The sequence below is a fragment of the Trachemys scripta genome, chromosome 9, assembly GCF_013100865.1.
Source record: "Trachemys scripta elegans isolate TJP31775 chromosome 9, CAS_Tse_1.0, whole genome shotgun sequence".
NCBI lineage: Eukaryota > Metazoa > Chordata > Testudines > Emydidae > Trachemys > Trachemys scripta.
This window is the reverse complement of record NC_048306.1, coordinates 89,140,745-89,162,730: the sequence shown is the minus strand read 5'-3', so window position 1 is coordinate 89,162,730 and position 21,986 is coordinate 89,140,745. Positions and strand designations below refer to the sequence as shown.

Sequence of the window (21,986 nt, the reverse complement as noted above, 5' to 3'; positions counted from 1 at the left end):
CTCCCAATTTATATTAATACAAAGACACAATTAAAACAATTGCTGTCTTCACCTGAACAAGAGCTCTGTGTAAGCACAAAAGTTTGTCTCTCTCCCCAATAGAAGCTGGTCCAATAAAAGGTATTACCTCGCGCACCTTGTCTCTCTAATGTCCTGGGATCGACATGGCTGCAACAACACTGCATAATCCATGTTGTCTCATTTAAAGTGAAACCTGGCTTCATCTGCACTGATTTATTTTCCTGTTCCTTTCAGACAAAACAGATTTGCCAACAAGATCCTGTGTTCCCATGTTGTAAAAGAATAAATCAGATGAAAAAGTGCATGACTATTTAATCCATATTCTTCTGCCCAAGAAACATTAACCACTCACTGTCACAAGCATTTCTACAGAGAAAGAGAACCCTGCGAGTCAATATCAAACAAAGCAAGTTCAGCTTGATTCGCAAGCGATTAGTTAGATAAGACTTCTACTGCTTACTTGTACGTGCTGATTTTCCAATTCAAAGTATTGGGGCTAGCATAAACAGTGATTCACTATTATGCATTCCAACTCTAAAGTTGTAAAGACCCAATTTTATTTTTTTCAATCAACATCTTTCCTATTTTGGAGGTGCACATGTGAGTCTGCATCCACAACGAACTCTTAACTAGTGTAAAATGTATTTCACATTAATCATACCCCTTCCAATTTTTTTGAATATATCATTTTGAATATATCATTTCCCCGCAAATCCCTTCACTTCTTCAGCAAGATGAAATTAGATGTTTTGATTATCATAAATATTCTTTGAGCGCAAAAAATGGGCCTGGTTACCTTTTCTTTATCTAACATGGAAATATGTTGATTGGCTTCATGTAAACAGAGTATACCGTGTAATCTGATTTACATCAGAAGTTCACATACTAAATGGGAGCGAATAGGCAATGTACTCATTGTTAATGACTTTGGATCCAGTCCTCCAGTCTTTACTCAGGCCTATCATGCACTGCCTTCAAGACTGCAGGATCATATTTATGGAGAAAATATTCACTGTTCTATTGTTCAAGCTCTTTGAAAATAATCTAAGGCCTGGTCTACACTTAACATTTAGTTTGACATAACTAAAGCACTCAGGATTGTGAAAAATCTACACCGTCTGAGTACAGTATTGTAGCTATATTGACCTTACCACAAGTGTAAGTGTAGACTTAGCTGGGTGGACAGAAGAAGGTTTCCACTGACCTATCATTGCTTTGGGAGGAGTTGTATGCTCTATCTACACTATGTGTTATGCCAGCATAGCTTCAGTACTGTAGCAACGCCACAATAATCCCATATACACCACTACCTCAATATAACGCTGTCCTCGGGAGCCAAAAAAATCTTCCTGCGTTATAGGTGAAACCACATTATAGCGAACTTGCTTTGATCCGCCGGAGTGCGCAGCCCCGCCCCCCCCGGAGCACTGCTTTACCGCGTTACATCAGAATTCGTGTTATATCGGGATAGAGGTGTACTCTACTATCTAAGGACACATTTTCACTAGCAACATTAAAGCGCTGCCACGGCAGCACTTTAATGTGGCTTGCGTAGTCGAGTAGCTCTCCCAGCGCTATAAAAAAACCCACCTGTGTGGCTCCCAGCGCTGGTGCACTGTCTACACTGGCACTTTGCAGCGTTGAAACTTGCAGCACTCAGGGGTGTGTTTTTTCACACCCCTAAGCAAGAAAGTTGCAGCGCTGTAAAGTGCTAATAGTAGACAAGCCCCAAGTATATGAGTCTTTGGCATTAGGCAAAAAGCTGAAGCCCTTTTCTAACATGCCTGTAAACCTAGATGTTACTATTTATCAGTTGATATGCAGAAAACCAAAAAATATTAATTGTATAATCCTCTTTACCACATTTTGAGTAAGTTCCAAATAAAAATAGATTCATTTATTAAACTACCATTTGTACTAAACAACAGCAACAACAACAAAAAAGAAATCAAATGTTCTTCAGATAGGGTTAATATATTTTTGGATCATTAAACAGCAATGGAAATGCACAATTCTTAAAGATGACTAATTAACATAAAGCAAATTTTACATGCCCAGAAGGCAGCCATTCTAATTGCATGGTTCCCTTTTTCATGATTTATTGCTGACAATTCTGCAACTTCTCTATGACATATATACTCACTATAGCGATGTTAGCATTTTCACATGACACGGTTCTTCTGCACTTGACTAATTCTGCACAAAGCAACAGTAGGATGGCTTAGCTCAGCACAAAAGAAAGAGAATCAAAGGTCATATTTGTTATCCTAACTACTGAGGGCCCAAGAAATATTTTCAAAGATACTGAACTCTGTTGATGTATCCAGCTCTAAGGGAAAAGCTGGCTTGCCCAGTAGGAAGAATGCTAGAAGGAGGACGAAACAGAGCTATAACAGTTGACCAGACCTCACTGGGGTCATTTTATACCATCAGGCATCCTAGCTTCCCTCTGTGCACACACCAGGTATAACATTCTTCAGGTGTGCAAGGACCTGAAGAAGGGGAAATAAATCTCATTAATCTCCCTTTCTCTTTGATGGTCATCGTACACCTAAATCTCTTAGTCAGCTTTGAAAAATCTCAACCTTCAATATTTAGTAATGCTCCAGCAACACCCAATCATGGCTAGAACAGACTATAGCAACCATATTAGAATGTTCACCTATTATGGTTACAAGTAGCTCCTAAACTGAAAGATTAGAGAAAACAATATTTTTTTATTTCTCTCTTCTCCCCCTACCCTGGTTGCCTACTTTGTGCATGACATCACTTTTGAATAACGTCAGCTTCACTGTTTCCCCTTCACACTCAAGTCAACCTTTTTTTTTTTAAAAAAATAGGAAAATGAAAAAATCCTAATACAAAAATAGAATATATGTTCAGATTATCTTGGGCATGGTAGGTATAATAGAAAAGCAAATTCTGTTCTACTTAAAATTAAAGACTTAGGAACTGAAACTCAGTGATCTATACTTGTGTTTACATGTTCATAATCTAGAACAACTATACTAAACGGTATCAAATTTGAAAATAGATACAGTAGTCTGTCCTTTTAGTTTCTTTAGAGAAGAAGCATGTGATCCATCACTTTAATATATCCAATCCACTGCGAGGTCAATGCTGCATCCCATCTGCAGTAAGGCGTTGATTTTACTGTATGAGATGTGGCAGGAGACCTGGGGGACTGCATTTCTATTTAATATATTTTAAATGGTCAATTAAATTATCAGTTGGTTTTGATTTGTCCAGGGAATGGATTGCTAAAGAAGTTGATACAAGCTTTAGGGTCTGAAGAATCATACAGAAGATATTAATTAAATGTTCACTAAATTGTTTGTGTCTGTCAACCAGCGCAATCTACAAAAACCAAGGGCACATGAAGATCCTGTCTGTGTATTCATATTAACACCATGTGTAACCATGGGTACAGAAGTGTAAATGAAATAACACTTTCTTAATAATCTTCAAATTTCCTACATTAATAAACGGTCAGAATAGCATTGCAATGGAACATAGCGTGTGAGCATCCAGTATTTAAATGCAGAGCATAATCTGAATTTTGAGACCAAATTAAGACAAAAACAAAAAGCACCATACCCTCACATACACCCTAAACACATTTTAAAGTTTCCTGGTGAAAAATGCCTTTCCGCCCCCTCCCCCCCAAGGAAAAATTTTTTGACTGTGGGTGTAAAAAAAAAAAAAAAGTATTTCTCAACACTTACATCCTGAAATCTTTAAACATAATTATTCTCAATGGTATCTTGTATGCAGTTTCATCTCTCTCTGATCCAGTGTTCAGAGAAACACCTTTAATCTCATGTCATGCAACTAAATCCCACATCTTCAGGGGATTTAGGTGCTTAAATACTTTTGACAATCTGGGTCTTATACACTTCGTTGAAGAACCAGAAACATTCCATCCAACATGGCCCTATTAGAGGAGGCACCAGCAAAAAAAAAAAAAAAAAATTAAATTTGAAAAGAGGTAGGCCTCACGCACTAGCCTTCTACTTCCTTGAGCCTGGGCACAGCTGAGCAGTCAAGGCAATGAATTGAGGCAACCATTTTTCACATAATTAATAGAAAAATAACTCTGCAGAGGATAGAAGAGGAGAAAAGTGGACCGATCCAGCCTGCAGTTCCAATATACTTTCTGACTTGAATACAAAATCTTTCCTGACCATCTGGAGCTAGACCAGGCATTGGGCCAAAATTTATGTAATTCCTTCTCAAAGTAAACTGACAGATCAGTAACTGCCACATTGCTAATGCATAGCCAGAAGGGAGCAACTCATATCCTATCCAGCACTCACCGGAGTTTTACAGATGCAGTAAAAACAAAGTGTTTCCAAATAAATCTGCCCTATCCTCAGTGCTAAAACTGAACAGTGATAATGTCACCTTTGAGCAAAGCCAAGTGTAGTCACATATGAGACAGGATGTTAATAGGTTTGTCCATATTTCATTTACAGGATACTGTAGGTTCTTAAATGATGACAGGTTCACCAAGCCAACAGTCTCAAAATTGTGTCTGGTGCCCCAAAGGAAGCACTTTTCACTGCCATACAGACACAACACCTGAGAATAGGAACAGCATTTCTAACTCTCCAATGGTATATAATATCTGATTCCAAGTCTGACAGGGAGGAAGATATGAAACCTTAAAATTACCACTGGCCCATCAGTTTAGGAGAGGGGTTCTTTGGCACTTGTCCAAGAAACTATCTACAGCTTATCATGGATCTTGTACTATTGTAATTATCAATCCCTAACACAACAGATCAAAAGTGCTCCAAAAACGCCAGCCCCCCCATTTATCAGAAATGGTGCTATGCTCTCTATTCTCAGACTGCTCCCTCCCTTCATCTTGCTTCTGCTTACACTTTCTCGCTCTTACCCCTCCATGTTCTACCTCTCCTATCTTTTCTATTTCCGTTTGCAGAGCAGACTAGTACCAGTAACCCCATTTGCTTTGTCTCCTCATAGCCAATATGACACTTTAAGGTATGTCACATTTAATAAGCTGTGTCCCAAACAACTTACTGGCTAGCTGGATAAAGGACACGAAGTTGGCGCAGAGAAGATATTTAAAACAATAGCATTGCCAACAGAAAGACTGTGCAACAGTTGGCAAACTGGAGAAACAAACTGTCATACAGCAGCTTGCTCAAGGTCTAGGATATTTCTTTTACTGAATGAGCAAGAAATATGAAGAGGAAATAAAACTGTTGATGTTTATATATAAACATTGTCCTTGAAGACCAATCCAACAACTCCCAGCGACATCTTGATGCAGGCTATTCTGACAACACTGAAAATCAAAATGTAGTCATCTCTAAATGGTAAACAGATTGTGGTTACAGAAGTTTCTCAATGACCTGGCTCACTCTTGCATCTTGTGTTATTATCCAGAACTAGACAATCACTGCTGTGAAAAAGATCAGAGATCCCTTTGGTTATATTGCCCACACAGGTCCTTGCAGTAGGGCTGCATAACTTGCACAAATATAACCATTTCCTAGCCATTGCACAAAGCAGTTTAACAGATCTGGATGCTCCTGCTAAGATCATCTAGGGAGAAAGGAAATATAGCTGATAAAATGTTGCCCATATAAAATCTTATAAAAACAGTAAGAAAATCATGTAGCTACATGATTTCTCTCCATTTCAACACTGCCAGCAAGCACAGCCATTGTCACGGCTCTGCATAGCAACCATTGCCACCTGTAACATCTCTCCATGTGATTAATGGATTTTAAATGAGTTACAGTGCATGTTCTATGTCTAAATAAGTCTCAGACAGACAGCCAGAACCAAGACATGTATCTTCTGTTTGGTTATGATGATAAGCACCAATGAACTGGCCAAGTCAGCAAAAATATAAACCTGTTATGGAATAGCAAAAATATCCCCAGCCATAAACTCAATAGAACCTAATCAAACAAGTAAATTACCCCAGAGGCATGAGAAACTAACATCAAATCTGTTTTATTTAAGTGCAGGCAGAGTATTTATTTAACAGTTTGGGTCATTTCCCCCCCTTATTTTGGACCAAGTTCTGTGGGAGTTTTGCTCCATTAAGTACTACAGAATTTGACCCTTTATTTCTTTTTACCTAACACTTCAAATATCATGCAATTTATGGTACACCAGCAGCAATTCCAGGTGTTCCATGTGAAATCACATTAGAAGAATCAAATTGTTAGACTTTCATGAATCAAAGCTGGAACATAATGTACAGTGACAAAATCTGAATCAACCATGAGCTCCTTGCCTATTAACAGGATTTATTATCCTAATGTAATAATAATGGCATGGTGTAGCACTGATGGTGTCTTATTGAATTCTTTTTATAGGGGCGCTGTTTGTGAGGCTCTAGGTTTTTTTGAGGTTTGTTATATCTCCAGACAGAAAAATTTGCAAAAGCCTAAAAGATGGCATTAACAATGTCAGTTTGGGAGAGAATGGTTTTATACTAAAACCAGAGTGGGATTTAAAAATTTAGCAATTTTAAAGGTTTAAAGGCTCATTATTTTAGAACTCCTAAACTCCAGAGACGGCTCACTTTCTTTTAACCCATTGGAGACTTTGGATGCAGATACAGAGCCAAATTTTCTGCTGTCATAAATGGAAACAAATGAAACTGTGTCCACTTACTACAGAAGAAAATCTGGCCCATAATAGTCAAATTATTTGATTTAGAAAAATATCTTTAAAACAGTACCCATGCAAACAATATCCAAACCATTTTTACTATAGTGGACTTAGTGAAAGTGAAATAATGAAGTTGTTAGACTCTATAATATCAATAATCTGTCAATGAGCTGAACAGTTCCATCCTGTTCACTCCATGGCTAAGTGACAACAAGGATCAGGCCAAAACTTTTTTGAATGTGTGACTTAGAACCACATTTTTAATTATGGGTATAAGTCATGCATTTGCAAGAATGAACACAGACCCTGGAAAAACCCATTTGTGTGCACAAATGCAGGTTGGGCCCACATTGTGCGGCCAAAAATTTGGCCCTAAATTCAGGTTGATAAAAACAAGAACAAGACTTTGCTCTTATATACTGTTTAACAGATCAGTTTTCTGTGGCTCTATCAAGTTTAAAAAAAATAAATTGAGACTCCAGTACCTACGCATCAGGCAACCATACTGGCTCTAAAATAACAACTACAGTCAGATATTATACTTTTTAAAAACATAAAAGCATATTCCATTCCTTTGAAGACATATCTGCATTTTTATCATTCAAAAGATGAAGAAAATAATATGCATGTTGAACATTTCTTCTCTAACTTCCACCAGGATTACTTTTTGAGTAGCAGTTAAAAAGCAAAAGCAAACACATTTAAACACACAAATCACAGTTAAAAAAGTTTGGGATTAACCTTAAACTGGAAATTAAAATTGGAAATTCATATCTGAGGCTCACACTCTTTCTTAGCTCCCCATTTGCACCTTAAGAACACTGCACACAACAATCCCACATCAGGGAGGGCCTCAGCACAAACCAATTTGATAGTCTGTGTAAACTGCTGTAGCTCAGGTACCTGCATACAGCAAAGTGAGTTATGGATTTAATACTAGCCCGAATTATGAGTTTACTGGATTTTGATGGGGTGTTGATTTTAACCTAGCTATACTAAGTCTGCCTATCTGTAACAGCTCTCCAGGATGGATGAGGTAATATCTGTTATTGGACTAACTTCTGTTGGTGAGAAAGACAAGCTTTCGAGTTTACAGCTCACCCACCTTGCTCTCTAATATCCTGGGACCAACACAGCTATAACAACACTGCATTCAGCTCTCAGGAGTCAGAGACCACTATTTCCCCATGAGCTTTTATAAATGTCCATGACTTTTGACATTTTGTGGACTTGTGCGTGCCAGTGAGTGGGTGGATAGGAAGGTGAATGAACAGGTAAATAGTTGAACAACATTTATGGAGCATTTGCACAAAAAAGCTGATAGAGATCAGCGAACATGCTGCAGGGTGACATACCCCACCAAGCCAATGGATACAATCAACTGAGGATCCACAAGCGTGAAGGACACAATCCTATTTCCTTTGAGGTTACAAAACAAAGCAAAAATACCACCTCCTACTGGAGTCACTAGGATCAGGATCAAGTCCTAGAGACAAAAGCAGTATTAAACTAAACCAGGTATAGCACAAGAGTGGTTAGTAATAAGGCAGTCTAAGACAGCTACCAGTCCTGACATTCATGGGAGGTACAGTGCCGATTTCTGTACGGAAAGAATCCAGAATTTGGGGTGAGGATGTAATGGTGGAATGCTAGGAAATAGTCTTGATAACTTCTATGACTTGAGACACCATTACAGATCCACTGTGACATTTCCTGAATGTTAACACAACACTTCTAGAGTCCACATAAATATGAAAACAGCAGTCACTTTATTTTTGACATACAAGTTGCTCTCTACTGAGATTCAGCTGATATGAAGCACCTTTTTTATTTGCTCTTTTACTTTATTGACAAACATAGCCTAAGGATGTTAAATCAAGCATTGTGCAAGGAAGTGACACAGGTAACAGCTGTTCCAACATAAGAGCAGGAAGACTCATAAGCACATGGACAATTCTCAAAAAATTCTGTTGTATTTTATCCTCAGAGTAGATAAAAATGAATTACTGAGACTACCGGAGCACCTATAATAATCTAGATCAAGAATTTCCACTGTTTTGGCACAATGAGATATACTGTAACAAATCTAAATGGCAATATATTCAATTTTTAAACTGACAAAATTAATCCTTGTCTTTATGTACAGGACATCTACTGTATTTCTTGTCTTCCAACAGAAAACAGGCTTGTATTTTTCCAAAGACAGCTGAAAACATGCAGAAGTAGAGCATAAAAAGTTGATTCTCCTTAGTGGAGCACTCACTTAAACTAACAAATCATTTTGCACTGCACAAAATTTAAGATCCCATTTTTTCTTTAAACTGTTCTTGTAACAGTACCCTCTTTGTGGCTCTGATGCCTCTTCTTTCTTCTAAATAAATGTCACTTATTTAAAGGGGGGAAAAAACAAAAAAAAGGATGTTCAGCTCTACAAACTCAGTGTAAAGCATTTCAGAGTCCCTTTCTGACAACACCTCCTGAAATTTATACTTTGAAGTTTAATTTCAGACGTAAGTTTAACTCCTCATCTCCCCACTCTCCCTCGCTGTTGGCAACACTATGCACCTCCCTGCCACCCAGAGCAAAACCTGGGTGTCCTGTCTCCAACCTCTGTCTTGACCCACACATCTAGGCCATATCCGAATTTTGCTGTTTTTTCCCCTCTATAAGATCTCCAAAATACATCATTTTCCATTTGTCCAAACAGCTAACACTGCTATTCGGAAACCCATCATCTGCTGTCTCCTACTACTAAAACCCAACTATTGAAACCTTCTCCACTTAACTCTCCCTAACACCCAACTCACTCCCTTCAGGTCCATTCAAAACACTGTGAAGAGTATCTTGTCTAGTCATTCTGACCACATTGTTCTCCCCTGCTCTCCCACTCATCCCCAAAATCCCCACAGGATCACGTGCAAATTTCTGGTCTTTACAACTTAGCTCCTTCCTATTTATCCACTTGTGAAGCAACCCCTGCCCCCCACTCTACCAAGGATGCCCGCTTCCATATCAATTTGTTCACTAGTCCCACAAGCAATATCACTTTCTTCTATGCTGCTCCTTATGCAAGGAATAACCTCGGCAAATTAATCAGAAAAAACACTGCCTCACTTGCAAATCTCTCTTCAAGCCCTACTTCTAACTGATGCCTATTGGAAACTTATCAATTGATTATGTCTAGGTAAATGGCCAGCAGACACTTTTGACATTTGTATTTTTTTCTTTTTATAAATAAGATATAAATCTAAAACAGCTATATCTGCATAGAGCTGGCCTATTTAAATGCATGTTTGTTTTTTAAATCTCAGTTAGTACAGTCATTAGATCATTACCTCTTCAGGAGAGGGCCCCTTTTTTCTTGAATCCTTAGAAGACTGGGACTCTGAGGCTGCCTAGGGTCTCTAGGTGCTACCATAAAACAAATAATAAATAATAGTATCACTGCATAGTAAAGATGACTGAACAGCTGCTCTTTCGGTTGACTGTACATGGAAAAAGAACAACTCTATCAGATGTGTGCTTGATTAATGAATAAGCTAGATGGAGCAATCCACTGAAACACATGATGGTCCCACAGATGGAAACATCTCATTAGCAGAAGGAAGAATGCTTTGTTTTTTAATATAGAATAAGATAAACAGTTACTTCCTTTAATGCATTTTGTTTTGAGATACAGTATTTTCAGACAAACACTTTCCACCATTACAAAATAACGCTTGCAACAGTCCTCTTCAAGGTAGCCCTCACAACAAGTTCCCTAGTCAATCTGCCAATGCAGAATACTTGACAACAGCTAGCAGTGCCCCATTACTGAACTCAAGAGATGACTCAGTGGAAACTGGCATTTGAAAAACTTGTTGTCATCCTACACTAGGTGCAAATGAATAGGAACAAATTTCTCACCTTTGTTAAAGCAACAGCCTTCCAGCCCAACCACCCATAACTATTGTATGGTGAATTAAAGTAGCATTTTCAGCCCCAACAGGTTTTGCTTAAAAATTATTTTACAAAATCTAATTTGAATAGAAAGACTTTCATTAATTTTATGTGACTGGAAAGAGGGGGTTTAAAATAAACTATAGAAATAAGTATTCCCTTGAAGTATTGGAAACCCAGACACATCAACATTGTGTTAGCACCTGCTAAGTTAAATTGAATAGCAACTGACTGAAATGGACCAATATAGTTTCACTATCCAAGCTGCGGAACGTTCAGTAAGCAAACACAGTAAAAAGTAAATCAGGTTCCATCTGGCAATGCAACTGTTCCTATAGAATTGCTACAAAAGAATGAGCATGTTATACTATCATATAGTGTCATACAAATTTATTTTTAGCTGAAACAACAAACTTAGTTCAAAGTGCATTCCTAGCTTCTGTTTTTATCATACAAGATAACATTAGTCAGTAATTTCAGCCCTTGCTATAGCTTAACCCGTCCACAGTGTCAGAAAGTTCCAATTTATTTTGAACTATCATGCCAACTCTTCAAACTGCAATCACTCTATTTATTGAAATGTATTCACTTCGAAAGGTTTCAGTATTTCCACCCCAATTATAAAAAATAATTAGATGTCAGAGACCCACAATAGGTAATGCCGTGCCCTCTATAAAGCAAAAAAACATTATGGGGGTGGGGGAAGGCAATTCAGCCAAGAGGCAACGGCTATGAAAGGAAACAATTCCTCCACTGGCGTGGTGGGACCACACTGGAAAGTGGCTCTTTCTAAATCTGGTAGGGAAGTACTCCCACTCCACCCCTCCATCCCCCCCATCTTCCCTGCCCCAGCACACTTTTGCTGGCAGTCAGGGGCCATGGGGCCATGACTATCATTGTTATGCAGGTCATAGCCCTGGCCAGATATACCACTTCAAAAGCCACTAACACTGTAGGCAGTTGGTAAATAGCCCCACCCCTCTGTACTGACAGTTCATTCATCCCTACACCTGTGGGAGGAGGAGGAAGAGTTTTAGGTCAGTCAATTAAGACATCTCTGGCAAATTCATAAGCTCCAGAAGGAAGTGTGTCTAGCACGTCTGTGCTAAAAAACACCACCACAATTTGAACATAACACAGGCTGTTTTTATTAATTATTATTATTATTTGTATGGCAATCAAATCTATAACTCCTGTTGTACAAGTTACTGTCCAATCAAAGAGAAGACACAGTTTCTGCCTCAAGTGGGTAACAAACTAAATGTGGGAGAACTAAATGGAAAAAGTGAATGGAGGGAAAATTCTCTGGGTAGCAGCAAGGACTTGTAAAAACCTCCTCATCCCCTCCACACATCCAGAAGGGGTTTTGGAGGACAAAGGAGGAATGTATAAAAAACATCAACCTGTTCAATGAGCAGACATACTATACAGTAACACAAATCATCAACTATAATTCCTTTCTTAAAAGTTGTCCTCTAGCTACCTGCTTACTTAAGGTTTTCTATAGCACCCACCACCATAGTATCTCCATTCATGGAACTGAATTTAGAACCTAAACTTAGTTTGCTAGATGCAAACTATTAATCGTGCATCCAGACATACATTATATGATGTGTATAGAACACAATCAACCATGGGTGTTTTGGCTACCCAACCACACTGTCAAACAGGAAGCTAGTTCTCCCCCAGACCCATATCAAAAGTGGCACAAGCAGCTGACATACTCAGGACCACTCTTTACTCCTGGGGGAACTCTGTACCACTGTGCATGTGCAGAATTTGTAGTCCCTGCAAATTTCTTTGCTTCCCCACAGAAAAGTTACCTTCTGACAGGGAAGCAAAGGGAAGCCACAACAGCAGTATGTTTTGAGTGCCCAGGGCAGCTGGCAGAGAGGTAAATCACTGTGGGGCAGAGGGTGGGACTGGGGAAGACCTGGCTAGCGGCTCCTACCCTGCGCCAGGCTCAGCTGTTAGTCCCAGCTGGGCTAGGGAGGACAGCACTTCCTCTTCCCCTGCACAGCATCCAGGACCGGGTCAGACCCACCCCCAGATTTCTCCCCTAGTTGTAGGAAGCTCTGCAAACTCCCCAGCTGCCCCCACACACACACTTCCTGCACCCATCACTCCTCAACTGCAGGGGGAGGTATCCCTGTACAGGGAGCTGCTCCCTCATCCACCCAACCCCTATGCATCCAGACCCCCTCATACCCAGATCCTCCCACGAGCCTCACTCCCCCACACTCAGAACTCCCTCCTCCGATGAGCCCCTCTCCCCCTGCACCTGGACCACCCCTGCTTAGTTCCAACCACCTTCACCTACACCCCACCGCAGAGTCCAATTATCATTGCACCCAGAACCCCATCAAGCCCGTGTGCATCCAGATCCCTCGCGTATCCAGATTCCCCCACTGAGCTGCCCACACCCAGATTGCCCACACAGAACCCTCTCAACTCACACCTGGATCCCCCCCACACTAAGCCTCTCCACACTTGGATCCTGCCTTGTTGAGCCTGCCTGCCCACACCTGGTGCACTTGGCACAGAGGGGCAGGGCCCTGGGATGTTTCTGGGGCAGGCCCGGTCCTTGCACTATGTCAGGGTTGTGTGCAGCCACACTGCTGAGTCTGTGTCCTGGGTGGGAAGGGGTAAGGGATGCACAGTGATCTCCTAGTGATCTCTCCAGTAGTCTGTGCTCTCCAATGCCATGCTACAGCCTCCACATTTATTTGACAAATAAAATTCGCAGAATTTTGCAGAATTTTAGAATATTGTGCGCAGAAGTTTTAATTTTTTGGCACAGAATGCCCTCAGGAATAACTCTTACAATGTGAGAACACCAGGAAGGGCTCAGTGGCTCACACACAACATGACTGTAGCCGACTGCCCACGCAGGAAATTACACAGGTTTTTTGTGAACATATGTCAAGACCTGAGTTCCCTCTAAGCTGAGCGACTGCACAGCTGCCTATTAAGTGCCACGCAAGTGCTCAGGGCTGCGGCAGGGAGAGATGCTTTTCCCCCAGCTCCGGACCGCAGTGCCCCTCCCCGAGCCCTGACAGTACCAGGTTTATTCCCCCACCACCACCCTTCTCAGCTAGTCGGCTGCCTGCCAGTGATGGGGGCAGGGGGCAGATGGAAAGGAGCCCACAGCCACTGAAGCGGCCCGGACGCAGACAGACCTGCGACAGCAGAGGGAGAGTACAGTTGGTGCAGTTTACAAAAATTCTCCCAGCCCTATGGCACATAAATTATACCAACCTGGACCCCGTTAGAACTACTTATCACTGTGTAACTTACCGGGTTAAATTCAGAGGTGATGCGTAAGTTCACAGAACCACTATGTACTTTGTATCTTTTTCACTACATAAACTAGTACCAAGCAGAGAATAATGGGTCTAATCAAGGATAATCCCCTACTGCTGGGTTTTTTCAGTATTGCCAAGTCCAAACATTCAAAAGTCACAAGTCGTGCCATACAAAATCATGAGTTTGGCTTAAAAAAAATCATGAGATTTAAAAAATAAACGAACACTGGGTTCTTTTTATCTGCCTTCTGATTTGGGAGTCTTTGGGGTTCATATTTTCAAACTTTTTTTTTTTTTTTTTCATTGAAATGAAAGCTGAGATTCTCAAATAATAACAAGATTTCGGGAACTCAAGATTTAAGAAAAGACACCCAAAATCATGAGACTTAGCAGCAATCCTCACTTCCAAGTGCAAATGCACAATTCGGGCTTGATTTTCAAACTTACATTGTTAGATACGTATCTAAGACAGTTATTTGGGCGTCTAACTTTACTCACACAAGTCTGAAATCCAAAACCTTTGTGTTTTGGGCTCTGTCATCTTTGCTCTATTGATCTGACCCTGTATGTAGGTGCTATTACATGCTATATCTGTGCTCTAAACTAGAATTCCTGAAAGCATTTTTCTTTGCTCACCTCTGTTTAGACACCTCACATTATTTGATTTCCTGGATACTGCCTAACAGGAAATCTATTTACAGCTTTCATGGATACTTTAAGGCATTATCTTCCTTTCCTTTCTTGTTTTATTACTCTACACTGATAAATAACACTCAAGAGGCACGTGACACTAATGAGGCACCCAGGCCAGAGACCAAACTTCCTACAAGTGAAGTTACTTACCACGTTATCCAGGCTGCCCTCTGACACTCATCTTTTGTCATAAAACAGGCATGTACTTTCCCGACAATGGCATCATAATACATGAGCATGGGTGCAAGTAGCTAAGCAATCAAGCACTAAATATGGATCAATGAGATGGAATCCCAAAACAAAACCTATCCATTCTAATTCAGCTTCTGCTTCCAGGGTCAGGAGCTCTACCATCACACCTTAAAGCAGGTCTCAGCTTAACTAACCAATACTACAAAAACATGGAGATCAACAGATGTGGAATTTGCTTTGTTCTATAATGTAACTGAATATTAGTGCTTCATTACAGGAAGCAGGAGGGGAGGACTAAAAAAAAAAAGTTACTACAGTAAAGTTACCACTCCTATGCCAGGCCCTAACAAAACTGGCTAAAAACTCATTAAGTGGGATGTGTCTGAAGTTTTGCCGACTAGATTACAGGGATGAGGGAGACTGTTCCATGACATTCCAAGAGCTTCTTGACATAGAGAGCCATTTCTCTCACTTATCTTTTCAAAATATGCTTCATGAAGCATTCTTCCAAAAGCATAAAGCACATTTTTAGAGACAAAACATACTCCTTGTTTATAATTCATTCTTCCCTGAGAGTCTAATACATGTATTCAAACTAAGTGTTAGATAGACCATTCCAAAAAAAATTCCATATACTCCTATATAAAGCAGTTTTATGTCATATAACCATAAGGAGAGGAAAGTTATACACTCCTTAGCAAGGGAACAACTACATCCTAGAACTTAAATCACAGAGTAGAGAAAGCAAGGAGTCATATAGCCTATAGATTCCAGAGAATTCCCATGTTCATCTTTTATGATGAGCAAAAATGCAAAGTGAAACGTTTAAATTAATTGTTGGCATTACTCCACTGAAGTCAACAAAATTACACCATTGATGAATCCAGCTCAAATGCAATAGGAGGTGCCTGGATAGTGGATGTCAATATTAGCTGCATTGTTTGCCTTCTCCAAAGAAAAAAAGCAACACCATTATTATTCATAATGTTAGATTTATGTTTGGTAAGTCACTCTGATAAGATGGCATTGTAATGATTTCAGTTTAGTAAATGGAAGATTATCCCAAATGGTAACCATCATTCACCAATAACTGCATGCCACTATAATTATAAGTCAGTATTACTCAGAAAGGCAAATAGGGAATACTTTCTATACAGTAACTATAACATGTATTTTTATGCAGCTAACAGCTGACAAATACAAGGGTACATTATTTGTCAACGGCTTGTGAGTTTCATAACAGATTGTAGGATATAATTTAACAGAAAAATTAGTGATCATAGAAAATCTATAATCTTCTCCAATCCTGTTTCTAGCTTATTTGATTATAATTCAGTAGACAAGGGGAAAAGTGTGTTTAAGTTTCAATAGCTCATATGTACTTTTAACGCAAATAAGATATGCAGCATACCAAATTTCACATACATCAGAAAGCTGCAAGAGTCAATTTTTGTTCTCAAATGCTTCACTGGGAACAACACATACATATAAGGGCAAAATTTAGCCAACTGTATTTAGCATCCCCCATTTAATTGCCATGATTTGCACAAAGAATATTTTACATGCAAGTAAATACTAACAATAATATACTAATAGGTAATTTTAAGAAGTTGCAAAGTATTTTAATTTGCTCTAATTCTTTTATAAACTTACCACATAGTTATTAAATATGATATAGTTAAAATATTAGCATCTTAAATTAAGGATCCTTTTAACTTTCATTTTAAGTCCTTCATAAAGATAATTCTAGCTATATTTTACCGAAATCTATCACAAAAACATTTACAATATACACTTCTGGGACCAAATCCTATTTCCCTTACTCAGTCATTATCTTGGGCAAATTCCCATTGACTTCAGTTTATAAATAGATCTGAACAGAGTTGAATAAGTACCAAATTCAAAGTTTGGCTTTTTGTCATTAAATTACAACAATAGTCTACTTAAGTGTTATATTATTAAAGTGTTATACTCATTCCAAAATGTACATCTATGTATGCAGTTTCTGTGACTTTTACATCTCTGACAAAAGTATATTGACAGAAAATGCTGTTATTTTTGAGAATATCGTATTGAATGTATTATAATACATTTTTGTTGGAAAAGGACTCATTATACTTCGTTAAAATTGACATTTTGCCGTTTTTATGTTACAGATGCAGATCTTGTTTTCAACTTTTGTTTACTTAGAAGATACCGAAGGGGTGAATTACCTTCTATCTACAGTACAGTTTATTTGTAACAAGATTATTAATTAGTTTAAACACAGAAAGTGTATCACTCAAAAAGTGGTATATTTTAACCTTTAAACATTTTAGTACTGTGTATGATGGCAATTTGTCCTTTCACAAGGAAAGGAAGCTTAAATTGTCCTTCAATGCCATATCATTAAGAAACTCTACAGGCTTTTTTGTGCAAAACTGAAGTTTAGAGTGATTGCACTTATCTTCTAGTGAACATACTGATAATGCTATGATCTTGCATCCAGATTATGGGCACAGATTTAGCATATGTAACAGCATGCTCTCAAAGGCAACTCATCTCTCCAGTGTGCTGTTACAAATTCCAGATAAATTTAAATTATCTTTTTTCCTGGATATTTGTAATCCAATAAAGAGTACATTATGCTGAGGGAGGATATGTTTAGAACTGATTATTAAAATGCTAACACACACATCTCAACTGGAAAACTGTTTAAGGAGTTATCTATTTTCAAATTCACAAACATTCCTGCCTGTAGATGGCCTGTTACCGTTGTGTATCTATTGGCTCCTATTTCCACTTTGTTGTTTGAAGAACTTCCCACTTCCCACATACCTTCTGTCTCCAGGGGCAGATCACACGGTGACACTAAACCATAGTCATAAACAACCCTACTTCTGATATTCTTGTTTAAAAGGATTCCCTGTTGCTCAAGAGCTGTAGTGCAGGGAAGATCAACTAAGCAAGTTAACTGCTGATTTGAGAAATCCTTCAGCTCCACGTCAGCTTATACAGCAGCAATGAAAATTTCAGTCTTGCTGACTTGCAGTATGTTTCACCACACAGTTACGAGCTACAGAGGCACACAAGTCCCCAGATTTAATGGCCTGATACCAAACCATTCTTTGTGGAGGGTCCTTGACTCTGGAATTAATTTGCCTGGTAGTCTGACAGATTCTGAGTTTGCCGGCCCTTGTACTGATCTCAAAGGTCAATCTCTTTTCTCAGGCTTTTGCTTGGGTGGGAGAGGTGGTTAAATGGATTGAGAGACAAAGATAATTTTGGCTGAATGAAATCATTTGCTGTATTCAGTTGTGTGCTACTTTTTGTAATAATATACATTTTAGAAGTTAAAAGTAAGGTTTCAATACTGAAACCATTTACTCATACTGAAAACTTGACTCGTGTACGTTTTTGCAGAATTGGGCCCTAAATTTTTGGGCAAAAAAAACCCAAACAGTTCACAAATGAACTGTCCCTCACTCTCACACACGAACACACACTCTTCATATATTTACTTGTGTAAATTTAGGGGGTTAAATTTACACAAGTCCAGACTCGCCATCCCTTTCCTTATGGGTGCTGATGGAAGACATAAAGTGAGCAGATTAATGTAATTTACATCTGATGAAAAATGTATGTGCACGAACTTTCTGATATATTCTGAGTTCTAAGTGGTTACTACTACCATATCCTGAAGAGCTTTCATGAAACTGGGAGCCGGAGTACAATCATTTCCAATTAAAAATTTAATTAACAGACAGCATTATTAAAAAGATAGTTTCAAACTGCAAGCTTCCCACAGACAAAACCTCAAGCTTCCCATCCAAAATATATTTGTCATTATTGAGTATATGTAAACTACATACTCAGTTATAACAGTCTGTTTTGGAAGCTGACATTCTTCATTTATCTGGCCAGGTAGTGGATAGGATAACAGTATGAAAAATCTCACCAATGTCCCAGCAATGACCTCAAATGAACCCACATGAGCAGAGCCACTTCAAAAATGGGAACTGATTCAGCTTCCACGCCTTGGGCTACATTAAGAGCATAAGCTACTCAAACCATACCAAACTAGAATGAATGACACAGTGCACTTTGGGGCCAGCAGAACCCTGTGTCATATTAGGCTCTGAGATGTAACCACCAAAACACGGAGCCCTTGAGACTGATGACTGGCAGAGCAGATACTGGAAGAAACTGGGAGAAGGGCAGTGACAGGTTGCTTCTGTGTAAGACTCCACTGAGAACAGGGTATAAGGAAAGAGCACTTCATAGCCTGAATGACCCTGGGCATGCTGCCAAGAAATATCTTCCTCTTATGGTGGCAACAACAGCATACTTCCCTAACTAGGTCCTCTATTATTGCCCAGAGACACGCAGGTGGTAAGAAAGGAGTGGGTGAGAGACGCAGAATGCTACCACTAATAGGAGAAGGAGTCATCCATCTTACCGACCCAGCTGACTCCTGTGGGATATGGGGGATGAGGATAGGGATAGCATGTCTCTTACCAGGGAGGCTGTCCAGCCAGTACTCTGCCCATGTCTAGACTAGGAAAATAGGTCACTTTCAAAAGCATAATAGCTAACATGCTGTTAAACTCTAGTGTAGACAGTGTTTAACACCTTTTAAACAACATTATCTAACTGTTGTCTACACTAGGCTTCTCAGCAAGGTAAACAGTTAGAGGGTGATGAAGGCACGGGAACCAGGAAACCTGAAATCTGTTCCCAACTACGGCACTGATTCTCTGTGGGACCTTAAGTTACGTAATCACTCTGTGCCTCCATTTCCCCATCTGTGAAATAGAGATAGGGCAGCACTATCTCCTTAAAGTGATTACAGATCCTCAGAGGGAAGGTGCTATTAAAAATGCAAGTTATATTTATTATTATTATTATTAAGTCTATGTGTAACAATTTTTTAAAAAATTCTAAAGAATATGGGTGGGATGAATTGCTCCCTACTTCAAACTCCAGACCACACAACCTTAGCCAAAACCTTAGTATATAAATGAAATATTTGACAGGAGTGAGGAGAAAAGAGCTAAGCTGAGTTTGAAAGAGGATAAACTTTAAAGAAATGATATTTTTCAAGCTCTTTCTCCTGGGAACGTGCCATTTTTAAAGGTGTCTGGCAGAAGAAATAAAGTTTCCAGGATTTTTTCTTTACAAAGTGGTGTCAGCAAAGGAGGGGTTCTGGGAGGGAGGCTCGGGAGGGGGAGGATGTTGCCTGGGTCGGTCTGTCTGTCTCTCGCTCTCTTTTTCTCCAACGTGCCCCCTGGATCCAGACATTTTGGAAAGAGTTTGTAGATAGCTGGAGACTCTGCTGGTGCAACGAGGAGGAGCCTTGGCTTCTTCACCCGGGTGACATTCCCCAAGCCGGGCAGAGGGGCCAGACAGTACGTGCTGGCCGCAGAGCGGAGGTTCTCTCCCCCCCGCACCCATCGCCTCCTGCTCCCAAACCCAGCCTCAGGGCACAGACTTCCAACCTCCCTTCTAATCTCACACACACAGCTCCTCCTGCAGGGAGCCAGAGGCTGGGGAGGAGGGAGGCCCCCCCACACACACACACACACAAACCGCTTCCAAGTTTAAAGCCGATTTTCCATTCCGGCTCAGATTGCCATTGCAGGATGACTATCAAAGAAAGGAGCGAGGAGGCGGCGGTGGGGGAGCCGAGGAGAGGAGACGGAGCAGGGAGTGCGGGCTGGCGCGGTGATGCGGAGGGGGCAGGGAAAGGCCAGGCTGAGTCCGGCAGCGCTCCGCGGAGCCTCTCTGGATTACTAGGCTCTGATGGAGTGTCTCCCGGCCCCCAAACAAACTGCTGCTTCCCCTCCCCAGGCCGAGCCCTGACACCAGCCTGCTCGAAAGGAGGCGTCAGCATTTCGGCCACCACCCCCAGGGCTGTAAAATTCCCACTTTCCACCCTGGAGCCCCGTTCCCTCCCCCTCAAAAAAAAAAATCACACACACCCCCGCCGCTCTGCACTGCAACGTGTGGTTACAGGGGGGCCGCCCCAAGAGCAGACAGATGGTCCCGGCTGTGTCTATTCCCCCCGGGATGCTGTGGGGGATGGGGGCGTTACACGAGCCCTATGATGGGGGGGTTCAGAGGGATAAGGGGGTGCATAAATCCGGGGGGGGGGGGGCACGAGGACCAAGCTGGCTTGACTCTCCTCCCGACACCGGCAAATGGGGGAAACTTTCTGCAAAGTGCTGCCGCTTCCCGTGCTCCGTGCAAGCCCCCGGCTCCAAGAAGCGGGGTGCGCGGCGCGCCCACCCCCGCCCTGCCTCGGCCCTTCCCCGCCGAAACAAAACGGGTGGGTGGGGGGAGCCACAGACTAACCCCGGGGGGCTCCGCTTGTGCTGCCCCAACTCCCGGCTGCTGCAGCCGCGGGGACTCGGCGTGAGCCCCGCCGGGGGCTGCCCCGCTCCGCGGCCGGGCCAGGGACACCGCCTTACCTTCGCAGGGGCTGAAACGGGGGCGGGGTGAGCGGCCCGGGCGCGGCGAGCCCGTCCTCGGCAGGCAGTCCGGTGAGAGCCCGGCGGGCGGCGGGGGCTACCAGGAGAGCTCGCAGGGGGATTCCGCCATGTCAATGATGTCGGGACCACATGGGGACTTGCGACCAGCCCACACTACCATACAGTCTGGAGTAGCAGCTACTGTGGAAAAAAAATCAGCGGCGAGAGAAGAGAGGCGGGCGGTGAACGGGGGGCGGGCGAAGGGAGGGACCCGCTGCGCCGGCCCGACGCGCTCGGCAGCCCGCTGTCCGTCCGGCAGCTGCCCCGCCTGGGGCCGTCCTCAGCGCCCAGCAAGTCCCCGCCTGGCCCGTCGCGGTCCCCTGCCCTCGCCCCCGCCGTGGAGTCCCCCCCCCCCCCCGCAGAACCCAGCTGGGCGCGGGGGAGGCGGCCGGGAGGGGGTGTTTGTGGAGTGACCCTTGCGGGGAGTGGGAGCCTGGAGAAGCCCCTGCTCCATTGTCTGTTCACACAGACTGTCTCCTTCTGCCCGCCCTGCTCCTCCACTCCCCTCTCACCCTGCCTGCCTAACAGCCCCCGCCCCATCACCCCTTCTCTCCACCCCCATCTGCCCCCAGCCCCATCACCTCTTCATCCCTTCTCTCCACCCCATCCCCTTCTTCCCCCAGCCCCATCACCCCTCATCCCCTTCTGCGACCAGTCTCTTCCCCACCCA

The 21,986-nt window shown here is 41.7% G+C and overlaps 1 protein-coding gene across 2 annotated transcripts in view; it reads right to left on the bottom strand.

Annotated features, from left to right (window-relative positions):
* The window catches only part of FNDC3B (fibronectin type III domain containing 3B), a 378,401-nt gene extending 356,934 nt beyond the window's left edge, over positions 1-21,467 (bottom strand). The window contains exon 1 of one of the 2 annotated variants that reach the window (XM_034782468.1): positions 21,257-21,467. The gene's annotated coding sequence lies outside the window, so the exon portion shown is untranslated. Of the gene's footprint in view, positions 1-10,013; positions 10,120-21,256 lie in introns of those variants that run through there. The other variant, XM_034782469.1, reaches the window with a different exon arrangement.
* Between the last annotated feature and the right edge of the window lie 519 nt (positions 21,468-21,986).